Source organism: Phyllobates terribilis, unplaced genomic scaffold (assembly GCF_046119375.1).
Source record: "Phyllobates terribilis strain yellow unplaced genomic scaffold, ASM4611937v1 Scaffold_4__5_contigs__length_816908805, whole genome shotgun sequence".
Taxonomy (NCBI): Eukaryota; Metazoa; Chordata; class Amphibia; order Anura; family Dendrobatidae; genus Phyllobates; species Phyllobates terribilis.
Window position 1 is genome coordinate 674230043 of NW_027362764.1, and position 13426 is coordinate 674243468.

The 13426-nt window shown below is 49.5% G+C and overlaps 1 non-coding gene and 1 pseudogene across 1 annotated transcript; both read left to right on the forward strand.

Annotated features, from left to right (window-relative positions):
* Positions 1-358: 358 nt before the first annotated feature.
* LOC141268997 (5S ribosomal RNA) lies at positions 359-478 on the forward strand (annotated as a pseudogene).
* An 11381-nt stretch (positions 479-11859) lies between these two features.
* Positions 11860-11978, forward strand: LOC141267268 (5S ribosomal RNA). The gene has a single exon (XR_012321277.1). It is a non-coding gene; the product is annotated as a 5S ribosomal RNA (ribosomal RNA).
* Positions 11979-13426: the final 1448 nt, after the last annotated feature.

Below are 13426 nucleotides of genomic sequence, written 5' to 3' on the forward strand. Positions count from 1 at the left end.
GCAGAAGACCTTTGCAGGCAACACGACCCTCCCCCCTGAAGAGCAGCTCAAAGTCACTGGCAACCATCTCACCCTCTTCCTTCATTCACCCCTGGACGTCTCGCTCCGTCCCCAAGTTACGGGTCCAGCTTGCTCTTTCTGTCACATTACCGCGATGAAGGGTTTAGCCTGCAGGAGACCCTGCGCCGAGACATATTTGAAGACACCTGATGCGGCGGGTGAATCACTGCTAAGCAAACCACACCTGTAGGGACGGCACAGCCTTTGCATGGACCCTTCGGAGCCCGCCCCGTCACGGCCAGATTGCTCGCCACCAAGCGATCCTGAGAAAGTCTGGCCGGGCGATGGATCGAACAGCGTCTACTGGCCATACCACCTTGGATACGCCTGATCTCGTCTTATCTCGGAAGCAAAGCAGAGCTGGGCTCGGACAGTACTTGGATGGGAGACCTCCTGGGAACACCGGGTGCTGTAGACCATTTTGATGACGTTTTGCCCTACTGCCCAGCTCGGCTAGCATAGATTGGCGCCTTGCCGGACACCGACCTTAAGTAACTTAGATGATGGAAGCCCCAAGGCCTCTGAGCCAGTTGGCAGCTAAATACGCTACCCCGCCGCCTTCATGCAGGCCTGACACCGAGCTCCTTGCCACGGCTAGGAGTGCTTATTGACTCCGCAGCTCGCCGTGTGGAAATGATGGCGTTAAAAGCACCCGGGGCCGTGAAGGGGCCAGGCTTTCAGCAGGTGCCCAGTATTGTTGAGCCACCCCCATAGTGTTCGAGTTCGGTTCGGTTCGTCGAACACCCGTGTGTTCGCCGAACTGTTCGTCGAACACCGTTAAAACCAATGGCAGGCAATCAAAAACACATAGAAACACATAGAAAACACCTTCAAAGGTGTCCAAAAGCTGACAAACTGCTCAGAAGACACAACTAACACATGGAAAAGTTACAAGTACATATAGTCATGCGAAAAGAAAAGAGGTGGAGGAGTAAAAGGAGGGGGAGACACAGATATAGGCATGTCATGCCCTTCTAAAATCCAAAAAGTGAGAAGCCGACACGTTCAGTCTGCTCCTGCCCGTGCCACCTCCGTGTCGCCGGGTTTGTGCCAGAGCCGCGGTGAACCCTGACGGCCAGCCCCCCTCTCCCAATACTGGTGCCTGTCCGCTGGTGGGTCGAGCGAGCCCCCCTGTGGTGGAGGCAGCTCTAAGCTTTTTAATTTAAATTGTCTCTCTAATTTGAATAAATACACTTTAAATCCATTTACAAGGATCTATTGGAGGGCAAGTCTCATGCCAGCAGCCGCGTAATTCCAGCTCCAGTAGCGTCCACTAAAGCTGCTGCAGTTAAAAAGCTTTTATAAGGATCGAGCTCGGCTGTCCACCGCAAGGCATCCTACTGCCAGTCCGAGCCCCTATGCCTTGGGGTGCCTCCTGATGCTCTTCACTGAGTATCCCATGGTCCCGAAGCATTTCCTTTGAAAAAATGAAGTGTCCAAACTACAGGTGGTGTAGCTTGCTTAACAGCCGGGATAATCCGCTGACTAGCAGACCCTGCTACTAGGCACAAAGTATTTCCTGGGCTAGATGCAGTTAAAAATTTGTAATTAGATACTCTCGTTGGATGCTGAGAAAGCATTCCATAGAGTCTCCTGGCACGCCATATATGATTCTCTTAAAAAGCTTGGGGTAGGGGTCTAGGGGACCCTTTTATAGCCAAAATCACGGCCCTGTATCGCAATACGTCACCTAGGCTGAAGATAAATGGAACTGTAGCACCCTGAGGGCTCGATTGCTACAGACGTATTGCACCTCACCCAGAGGTGTGATATCTCACTCTCAGGTAAGGATGTAGTGTGGATCAGGACCCGACACCTGCATGCATTACACCACATTGCCGTGGGGCAGGGCGACCAATATGCCCCTGAGATGGGCATGACAGTCCCTGTCCCTGGCTGGAGTGGGGGGAGGGAACACTGAGGAAGGGGAACCCTGCAGTGCAGGAGAAGGGAGGAAGCAGTTCCTGGGTGCATTGAGAAGGGAGTATAAAAGGTGGGCACCATCTTAGTTCAGTGCAGAGAAGTCTGAGCAGAAGTGGCAGGGAGCAGGGGCTCTGCTTGAGCTCTGCTCCGGAGGCGGGCCTAGTAACAGAGGCCCAGGCCTGGAAGAGGGAGAAGGAAGGAAGAGGAGCGGAGAAGGCTCCATGAACGAGGAATGAAGGGATCTCAGGGGTGCGGACGGGCGATTCGCCACCGCACGCCCGAATCCACCTGCGTGGAGGGGTCAGGCCAAAGGGGGAGACCGGTCCCCGAAACTAGTGGAGGCAGGAAACGACCCTCAGCTAGAAACAGGAGGCTGTGACATTTTATGTGGCGCAGCCCCTCGCTACACCCGCTAGGAAGGCACCACATAGGGTCAGGGAAACTGGCGCCAAGTTTACCAAGAGGAGGCCCGAGGCAGCCGGACAGAAGGGTTGGTAAGAAAGGCCAGACAAAGGACACACAAAGGGGGTCCTGTGAAGCACTCCAAAGTTATCTGGGAGTTGTCTGAGCCCCTCACCTGGTGAGCACAGTACGACGTGGGCAGCCTTTACCTGCAGACGTGGTCTGGATAATAAGAACTGTGAGTAAAGGCCCTGGACTGCATCACTGACTCCGTGTCATTACTGCTGCTGCACTGCACCATCACCCCCATCCTCCGCATACACTGCCCTGAGGCTATACTCCTCCCGTGGGGAGTTATGCTATGCTCTGCTGCACCCACAACACCAGCCTCAGCGGTCTGCCCTGGAGCGGCGGTTCACTCTGACCGCAATCCACGGGTGGCATAGTCGGACATTTAAACATCAAAACCACATAAATAGTTCCGCCACTGGTTTGACCGCCCTGAGCCACGGAACCGGGTTGCCGCCACGGAGACTACAACCACCAGCATCCACCAAAAAGGGTCCGGCTCCGGGTGTCCCAAGGCCCAGGGGGCGCGTCAGAACATTTTCATCACCTTTCACAATCACCAATGGGACAAGGCAGGGATTTTCTCTGTCCCCTCTCTTATACATCCTAGTGACGGAGCACCTGCTCTCATCAATTCGCCATAACCCCAATATTAGGTGGATTTAGGTGGGAGGCACCGAGTACAAGTGCTCTCTATTTGCTGATGATGTCCTAGTATAAATCACTCAATCACATATATCCATCCATGCTGTTATGGCTGAAATAGATCACTTTGTTACATGGTCAAATTTTAAAATCAATGCAGCGAAGTCTGAGGCCCTCGATGTCTCCCTCCCCAAATCCATATAGGATTCCATCCAGTCCAACTTTCCCTTTGCCTGGCCCTCACAGGGTATCAAATAATTAGGAATTCCTATTCATAGAGACCTCTCCCATCTATGTTATCTTAATTTTGGGCCCTTTATTGAACAACTCCATACAGACCACAGTTGGCAAGTTAGAACTGTAAGATTCACTACGTGAACCACTGGTGTTTTGTGGAAAAGCACATGTACACTGTGTTCCAAATTATTATGCAAAAAGTGTTTAGGAGTGATAAGGGAAGAATTTGTTTGTTTGTCAGTTAAACTCATTGATGGTGATGTGTGTCAGGGCTCTTTATATCACTGTAAGCAATTGCAGACACCTGTGCTAATTAGTTTGGCAGGTGTGTCCAATGAAAGGCAAGACTACTTAAGAAGGCTGTCTCACATTATTAAGCAGCCTACATTTTCTGCCAAAATGGGAAAGAAAAAGGATGTGTCGGCTGCTGAGAAGCAACAAATTGTGGAGTGTTTAGGTCAAGGCATAACTACAATCAACATTGTGCGATGATCAGGATGAAGTGTCTTGGCAATCAAGAAGTATGTAGCTGATTCACAGTACACACGTGTGCGTGCTGATAAGGGCAAATTGAGGACTCTTTCCTACAGGCAATTACGTCAGGTTGAAAGAGCAGCGGCAAAAAAGCCTTGTCATAGCAGCAGACAAGTTTTTGAAGCTGCTTGTGCCTCCAACGTCCCCCGAACAACAAGATGCAGGGTCCTTCAGAGGTTTGCAGCTGTGCATACGCCATCCTGTCGACCTCCTCTATCCACTTCACACAAGCAGAAACGGCTCCAGTGGGCCAAACATTACATGAAGACTGATTTCAAAACTGTTTTGTTTACGGATGAGTGCCGTGCAGCGCTCAATGGTCCAGATGGATGGAGTGGAGGATGGCTGGTTGATGGACACCCCACGCAAACACGGCTACAGCGCCAACAAGGAGGAGGTGGAGTAATGTTTTGGGCTGGAATCATGGGGAGAGAGATTGTCGGCCCCTTTAGGATCCCTGAAGGCGCTAAAGATGAACTCCATAATGTATGTGGATTTTCTCAAACAGCACTTCCTGCCATGGTTCAAGAAGAAGAACCGTGTATTTCACAGCAAGATCATTTTTCTGCATGATAATGCACCATCTCATGCTGCACATAAAACATCTGCATCTCTGGCTGATATGGGCATAAAAGGGGACAAACTTATGGTGTGACCCCCATGCTCCCCTGACCTCTACCCCATTCAGAACCTTTGGAGCATCATTAAAAGGAGTGTCTATGATGGCGGGAGGCAGTTCACACCTAAGCAACAGCTCTGGGAGGGTATTCTGTCCTCATGCAAAACAATTGAAGCAGAAACCATCCAAAACCTGACAAATTCAATGGACGAGAGAGTTCAGAAGCTCCTTTCGAACAAGGGGTCCTATTTGAAAATGTAACATCACCTAGAATAAAGTTTTGAGTTGAAAACTGTTTGATTTCAGTTTCTAACAACCTGCTAATGCTTATAATTTCAAAAATGACCATTTTTTTGGTCTTTATTAAAATGAAAAGGTTGATCGAAAAGTTTGGGGGATCTAAGAGTGTGGCAACCCAGTAGTCATGATTACTTCGAATTCTGACAATATGAGGGTCATGCTGCAGGTAGTGCAGCAAGAAGGCACTTATGTGTCTTGCGCATCTCGGAGCCCCAAAATTATTTTCCGGGCTAGATGCAGCTAAAAATTATTATTAATTTTAAATCTGGTGAAGCTTTAGTATAGATGGCCTAATAGGATCAGTGCTGCACACTGCTACAAAGCCCAAATTATTTTCCAGTCAAGATACAGATATACATGATTAGTAATTTTAAATCTGGTGGAGTTTATTATAGATGGCCTAATAGAATCAGTGCTGCACACTGCTACAAAGCCCAAATTATTTTCCAGCCAAGATACAGATAAACATGATCAGTAATTTGAAAGCTTAAAACGGTTGGTAGGGTGATTTTAACCAATCATCAAGCTTTTACTCTCCCCAGGATGACACAGGGGTAGAAAAGTCGTTTCGGATCCATGATTTGTTCATCTTTATGAACGTGAGTCTGTCTACATTATCAGTGGAGAGCCTCGTGCGCTTATCTGTCAGCACACCACCAGCAGCGCTGAACACACGTTCAGACAGAACGCTGGCTGCGGGGCATGACAAGATCTCCAAGGCGTAAGTGGCTAGCTCCGGCCATTTATCCAGATTGGAAGCCCAAAAAGAGCAAGGGTCCAGTGACACAGTCGTGGCTTCAATGTTTACTTGGAGATACTCCTGTACCATCGTCTCTAGGCGTTGACTATGTGTCAGACTTCTTGTCTCCTGTGGCCTTGCAAAGGATGGGCTAAAAAAGTGGTGAAATGATTCCGCAAAATTGATGTTACCAGCAGATACTGTGGTTCTGTTACGGTTTGAGTGCTGAACACTTGACGGTCCCACGGTTGGCAAGTTGGAACTGTGAGATTCACTACGTGCACCACTGGTATTTTGTGGAAAAGCACATGTAAGATTCTGCAACAGTCTCTGCTGATACTCCTGCATGCGTGCATCCCTTTCTAAGGCAGGAATAATTTCTGCAAATTTACTTTTGTACTGGGGATCTAACAGTGTGGCAACCCAGTAGTCAGGATTATTTCTAATTCTCACAATTCGAGGGTCATGTTGCAGGTAGTGCAGCAAGAAGGCACTCATGTGTGTTGCGCATCCAGGAGCACCAAGTCCCTGTTGTGTTGGTGGCGAGGTAACAATCATGCTTCCTTCCTCTGTCCTCTCCCCCCAACCTCGCACAACAGAAATGTGATCAAGGTCTCCCTCATCTGATGAGTCTTCCATCAGTTCGTCCTCCACTTCTTCCTGGGCTCCTGCACCTTCCTCACTAGTTTGGCTGCTACCATGCGCCCTGGTAAAACCATCTCCCCCACCCTCACATGCCTGCTGCCTTGGTGCTGCCGACCGTCTGGACCTTGCAGATGTTAGCCCTTCCGCATACAACTCCTCCTCCTCTACTTCCTCCACCTCCTCTTGTGCCACCACCTGACTCCGAATTCTGTTTAACATGTGCTCCAGCATGTAAATCACCGGAATAGTCATGCTGATAATGGCATCGTCAGCACTAAACATCTTCGTCGCCATTTCAAAACTGTGCAGAAGGGTGCATAGGTCCCTGATCTGAGACCACTCCTCCAGCGTGATTTGCCCCACCTCTGGATCTCGTTGGCCCAGGCTATTCATCAGAACGTATTGCACCAGGGCTTGTCGGTGCTGCCACAGTCGCTGCAACATGTGCAGAGTTGAATTCCACCGGGTAGGCACATCGCATTTTAGCCGGTGAAGTGGCAGGCCCAACGACTTCTGTAGAGATGTAAGTCGCTGAGCTGCGGGATGCGAACGGTGAAAGTGAGCACACAGCGACCGTGCCCTCTGCAGAAGGCCATCTAGTCTGGGATAGTGGGCTAAAAATTGCTGGACAACCAGGTTCAACACGTGAGCCATACAAGGCACGTGTGTGACATTGCCCCGGCGAAGGGCCGCACCCAGGTTTGCAGCATTGTCGCACACGGCCTTCCCTGGTTTCAGGTCCAGTGGAGACAACCATTCATGAAATTGGTTCTCCAGAGCTGACCACAACTCCTCAGCTGTGTGACTCACATTTCCCAGACATTTCAATGTAAAAACCGCCTGATGACGTTGAGCCCTACTGCCAGCATAGTAAGGAGGTGTGCAGGATCCCAGTTAGAAAGCTTGTGGCATGACCAGACAGGCTTTGGGTGCAGGTGGAAGACCGAGAGGAGGTTGAGGAGGCAGAAGCAGTGGAGGAACTTTGACATAAAGAGGATTGACGCACAACTCGTGGGGACGGCAAGACTTGGACAGCAACCCCTTGTCCTGCTGTCACCATAGTTACCCAGTGCCCAGTCAGCGACATGTAACGCCCCTGTCCATGCCTACTCGTCCAAGTGTCTGTGGTGAAATGCACCCTGTCACACACAGAGTTTCTCAAAGAAGCGGTGATGTTGTGTGCGACATGCTGGTGGAGCGCAGGCACACCTTTCTTTGAGAAGTAGTGCCGACTGGGCATCTGGTACTGGGGCACTGCGACGGACATAAGGTCTCGAAAATCCTCTGTGTCCACCAGGCGGAAAGGCAGCATTTCTGTAGCCAAGAACTTGCAGATGGTGAAATTCAACCTCTTAGCTTTCTCATAGCTAGGAGGAAATGGTCTTTTACTTGTCCACATCTGAGGGACCGAGGGCTGGCTATTGTGCTTAGACGGGGTTGATAAGGGTGTCCCCGACAAACTGCCGGTCTGTGAGGAAGATGCAGGCGGACATGTTAGGTTGCCTTGATCCAAAGGTGGTGCTATCGATGTCGGACAGCGCTCAACACCAGCTGGTGTTACCACCTCCAAAGAAAATGATGACCTGCCAATCACGCTGGCTGTTGCGGGTAAAGAGGTGGCAGGTCTGCGCCCCAAAACAGGTGTGACTGCTGTCCCCCCAGTCACAGAGGATGAAGAGGCCGCGGATGCACAAGATATGGCAGACGGTGGTTGGCCCGGCCGGCTAGGCCGCATTGTAGCACACTGAGCTTCCCACTGCAACTTATGTTTCATGTCCATGTGCCGGTTCATGCATGAAGTACTCAAACTATGTATTTTTTGGCCTCTACTTAGCTTTTGCTGACAAATGTTACAGATAACACGAGTTGGGTCATCTTTATCGATCTGAAAAAATGCCCAGGCTATGCAAGGCTTAGCACCCATGCGACCTGAAGAGCCACCACAACTTGTGGTGAGAGGCAGAGTTGTGTTTGAGGATGCAGTTGTTGACATGCTTCCAGTACTACGTCTCTGTCCAGGAAGGCGCAACCTGACCTCGTCGTCACTAGCATCTTCCTCCACCTCCTCTGCTGACCTCATCTCTTGGCTGACTGTGGGTTGACAGTAAGTGGGATCTCCAACCTCATCATCGTCACCCTGTGCGTTATCACACCCATCGTCCTCAGAGCCAACCTGTTCCTGCCCTGACAAAAAACTAAAGTTGTCGCTCCAATCAGGTATTTGAGTCTTATCATCGTCTTCCTCATTGTCTCCACCAACAGGAGTTACAGTTTGGGAATGAGGGTCTACATTATGGTCAGTACCTTCTGCGTCTGGTCCTGGATCCGACTCATAAAGATTCTGGGCATCAGTGCAGATCATTTCCTCGTCTGGATTCACAGAAGCGCTGGAGTCGACCTCTGATTCCCAGGCTATAGTATGAGTAAACAGCTCTGCAGACTCAACCATCTGTTCTACCTCATACTCAGACGGGCAGCTGGAGATTTGGGAGCTGTGAGGAAGCAAGTGCGATTGGGGTGACACCTTTGAGGACTGGAGTATTTGTGATGTTGAAGTTGATGTGGAGGAGAGCCCACTTAAAGGAGCACTTGATATCCGTTGAAGCACCTGCTGTTTTTGTGCCTCATCTGGAATTTGTAGCGATTGGCGTGGCCGTAAGAAAGGGTTCTTATCACATTGTCCGCTAAAAGAAGTAGACATTTTAGTTTGGCTGGAAGATGGTCTTTCTTCTGCAGATGTTACTGTTGCTTTAACACCTACCCCACGGACACAACCTTTTTTCCCCTTCCCAACACGCCTATTCCCCTTTCCACCAGCAGCAGGCCTTTTTCCACTCATTTTGGTGGTTAACTAATTAACAACTCTGGAGTTGTTTGCACAAAAAAACAATGGATGGGAACCGAGCAGAGCTGAGTGGCCAAACTGTGGTATTAGGCCAAAACTATTGGCTGGGTTAGATGCAGAAAAAATTATATTCAATTTGCAACCTGATGGAGGTCAGTATAGATGGACTAATAGAGAAAGTCCCACACACTGCTAGAAGGCCAAATATTTTTTCAGAGCTAGATGCAGATGAAAATTATTTTTAATTTGCAACCTGATGGAGGTCAGTATAGATGGACTAATAGAGAAAGTCCCACACACAGCAAGAAGCCCAATATTTTTTCAGAGGTAGATGCAGAAAAAAATATATTCAGTTTGCAACCTGATGGAGGTCTGTATAGATGGATTAATAGAACAAGTCCCACACACAGCTAGAAGCCCAATATTTTTTCAGAGGTAGATGCAGAAAAAAATATATTCAGTTTGCAACCTGATGGAGGTCAGTATAGATGGACTAATACAACAAGTCCAACACACAGCTAGAAGCCCAATATTTTTTCAGAGGTAGATGCAGAAAAAAATATATTCAGTTTGCAACCTGATGGAGGTCTGTATAGATGGATTAATAGAACAAGTCCCACACACAGCTAGAAGCCCAATATTTTTTCAGGGGTAGATGCAGAAAAAAATATATTCAGTTTGCAACCTGATGGAGGTCAGTATAGATGGACTAATACAACAAGTCCCACACACAGCTAGAAGCCCAATATTTTTTCAGAGTTAGATGCCGAAAAAAATATATTCAGTTTGCAACCTGATGGAGGTCTGTATAGATGGACTAATACAACAAGTCCCACACACAGCTAGAAGCCCAATATTTTTTCAGAGGTAGATGCAGAAAAAAATATATTCAGTTTGCAATCTGATGGAGGTCAGTATAGATGGACTAATACAACAAGTCCCACACACAGCTAGAAGCCCAATATTTTTTCAGAGGTAGATGCAGAAAAAAATATATTCAGTTTGCAACCTGATGGAGGTCTGTATAGATGGATTAATAGAACAAGTCCCACACACAGCTAGAAGCCCAATATTTTTTCAGAGGTAGATGAAGAAAAAAATATATGCAGTTTGCAACCTGATGGAGGTCAATATAGATGGACTAATACAACAAGTCCCACACACAGCTAGAAGCCCAATATTTTTTCAGAGCTAGATGCAGAAAAAATTATATTCAATTTGCAACCTGATGGAGGTCAGTATAGATGGACTAATAGAATGATGCTATGCCCAAAAGATTTTACTTCACTAGGTGCAGTAAAAAAATTGGTATTCTATACACAGGTGGTATATCTTGCAACACAGATAGGCTACTCCACTGACTAACACACTCTGCAATAGGCCAAAAAGGATTAGCTTTGCTAGATTCAGCCAAATGCTGTGAAAAAAACTTGCACAGCACTGGCACAGACATGCCTGGCAAAAACTGATAGGAACTGATGTAATCTAGTCCTGAAAAGGACTCTAATTACAATTAGTCTTTACTCCCACAATCTATCTATTTAAGAGCACAGATCTGCCTGATAAAAGTCGTAGGAAATGCTGTAACCTAGTCCTTAAAAGGACTGCAATCACAACTATTCCCTACTCCCAAGCTATCTGTAGATTTGTGCGAAAATTGGCTTGAAATTAACAAGGTATAGCGCACACAGCAACAGCGGTGCCATCTAACACGCAGCTGCAGCAGTGAGAAAATGGTGGCGACGGGGAAAATGGCTTGGTCTTATAGGGCAAGGACATGTGACATACACTGCCAATGACACATGCCCTTGCTTGTGTGAAAAAAAGCACTTCGCTCCGTGTGTGCGCTGCTGATAGGCTGACAGATTGCAACTCCCCACTGTAAATGCGGGAAAGAGAAAAAAAAAATGGAGATCTTCATTGTTCCTGCAGAGATCCATCCCCTGCCCCTCCCCCCACCCCGCTGTACACTCAAACTGCGTATTAACATTAATTTTCATCATTACTGAGAAAAAATCCAGTTATGATTTTGGTGCACGAACAGTTATCGAACATAACCTCGAACAGCCGAATTTTTCTCAAATTGTTCGTATTCGCCGAACGGCTCGAACACCGCCCAAAACAGCTTGAATTTGAGATTGGCGAACAGTTCGATTAGAACAACGCTCATCTCTAGTGCCCAGGGAAGGTTTTGGATGCCGGCCGTCTAGCGAGGGCCAGCAGAAGTGACATGTTTCTCTGCAAAGAAGCTTGTGTAACCAAGCCAGACGGCTGACAAAGAGCTAACCTCAGTGAAAGGAAGGTGCGGAAGGAATTGGGGAGGGGGGGGTGATTCCTGCTAGGGCCCTGAAATCATAAAACAGGCAGGAGAGTCTGACGCATGGTGACGGAGAGGTTTTAGGGGCAGATAGGGGGTATTGTCAAGTGCGAACACGTGTGCATGCTGGCTTGTGTGTGAGAGTGCGCTTCCTAGATGTGGCGCGCTGCAGACAGTCAAAGGGATTGTTCCCTTTCATTAAAAGTTAATCCCCGGCTGCAGCCTATTAGAAAGCAACTAACTGCGCTCTACTCACCCTACCCGGGTCTACCGGTGAGTTTCGCCTCTGCTCCCGGCCTGTGGCATTGGCTGTGAAGTTGACGTTCCGTCGACAGGGCTGCAGCCGATCACTGAGCGCAGCGGCTCTGAGTGGGGCGTTGTGTCTACACGACCTTTTAAGGAAGCCAGCAAAAAAATTGAAGAGAAGGGAAAGCACAAAAGGACCTGGTCTTGCTGAGCACTGGAAAGGGCAGCCGGCAGCCACACGTCAAAGTAGAAAAGCAGCAAGTGAGAAGCTTGTCTCTGCCTATGGCCACACCACCCTGAACACGCCCGATCTCATCTGATCTTGTAAGCTAAGCATGGTTGGGCCTGGTTAGTACTTGGATGGGAGACTGCCTGGGAATTCCAGGTGTTGTAGGCTTTTGCTTCTTCCTTCCTTCCACCAGCAGGGGGCACTCTCTTCTATGCCTTTTTTCCATTCCCTTTCACAAGTGCACACATTCATTCTCTTTTCTTTTTTTCATTTGCTTTCTCTCTTGCGCTATTTCATCTCTGCAAAATACCAGCATCTTTCTGATCACTGTGGGCCTCCAGCATTGTTGCTTCTTTACTTTTAATACTAGGCTCCTTTTCACCAGGACCAGCGTCTCCCGCGTGGCTGGAGGCAACCACCGGTAACCCCAAGCAGAAGACCTTTGCAGGCAACACGACCCTCCCCCCTGAAGAGCAGCTCAAAGTCACTGGCAACCATCTCACCCTCTTCCTTCATTCACCCCTGGACTTCTCTCTCCGCCCCCAAGTTACGGGTCCAGCTTTCTCTTTCTGTCACATTACCACGATGAAGGGTTTAGCCTGCAGGAGACCCTGCGCCGAGCCATTTTTGAAGACACCTGATGCGGCGGGTGAATCACTCCTAAACAAACCACACCTGTAGGGACGGCACAGCCTTTGCATGGACCCTTCGGAGCCCGCCCCGTCACGGCCAGATTGCTCGCTGTAGCGCCGGCGTCCCTGCCCTCTGCTAGGCAGGGACGCTGTTTCCCTCACCTCCCTGCTCCGTGCCCGGCGTCCTCCTCCCGCTCTGCTGGCAGCGCGCGCTCCTTCCCGTCCACTGTGCTTAGGGCGCGCGCGCGCGCTCTCCCTCCCTCTTAAAGGGGCCGCGCGCGCCGTCCTAAGGAGTCCCCGGCCAATGGCCGGAGGACTTCACCATATATAAGGCACCTCCTCCAAAATGGAGGTGCCCGAGCAATGTTGTTGCACTGTTTATTACTCTGCTTCAGCCCTCAGGTCCCGTTGCCAGTTACCTGCCAGTTACCTGCCAGATTCCTGCCTGATTATCTGCTACCTGCCTGCTAGTCTGAGGTCCGACGGTCTGCCTTACTACTCCTGTCAGTCTGTCTAAGGACCAGCTTGCCCGCTCACCTGGGAGCGCACATCAACTACCTGCCTGCTTGCCTGAGGTCCGACGGTCTGCCTTCCAACTCTTCAGTCTGTCTATGGACCAGCTTGCCCGCTCACCTGGGAGCGCACATCTGCTACCTGCCTGCTAGCCTACCTGGAGGCTCTGCCGTCACGTGCTGTGACCACCCGCCTGTCCAGAGACTTCTGCCCGCTCACCTGGGAGCGCTCATCTGCCGCCTGTCTGTTGGTCTTCCTGGGAGCTCCGCCGTCACATGCTGTGACCACCCGTTTATCCAGAGACTCTCGCCTGCTCACCTGGGAGCTCACGTCTACCATCAGCCGCCACAGGTCGTACCAACCCTTTACCCAGAGACTGCCCCGGTCACTTGCCGTAACCATCTGCCCGTTCACCCAGAGACTGCCCCGGTCACTTGCCGTGATCATCTGCCCGTTCACCCAGAGACTGCC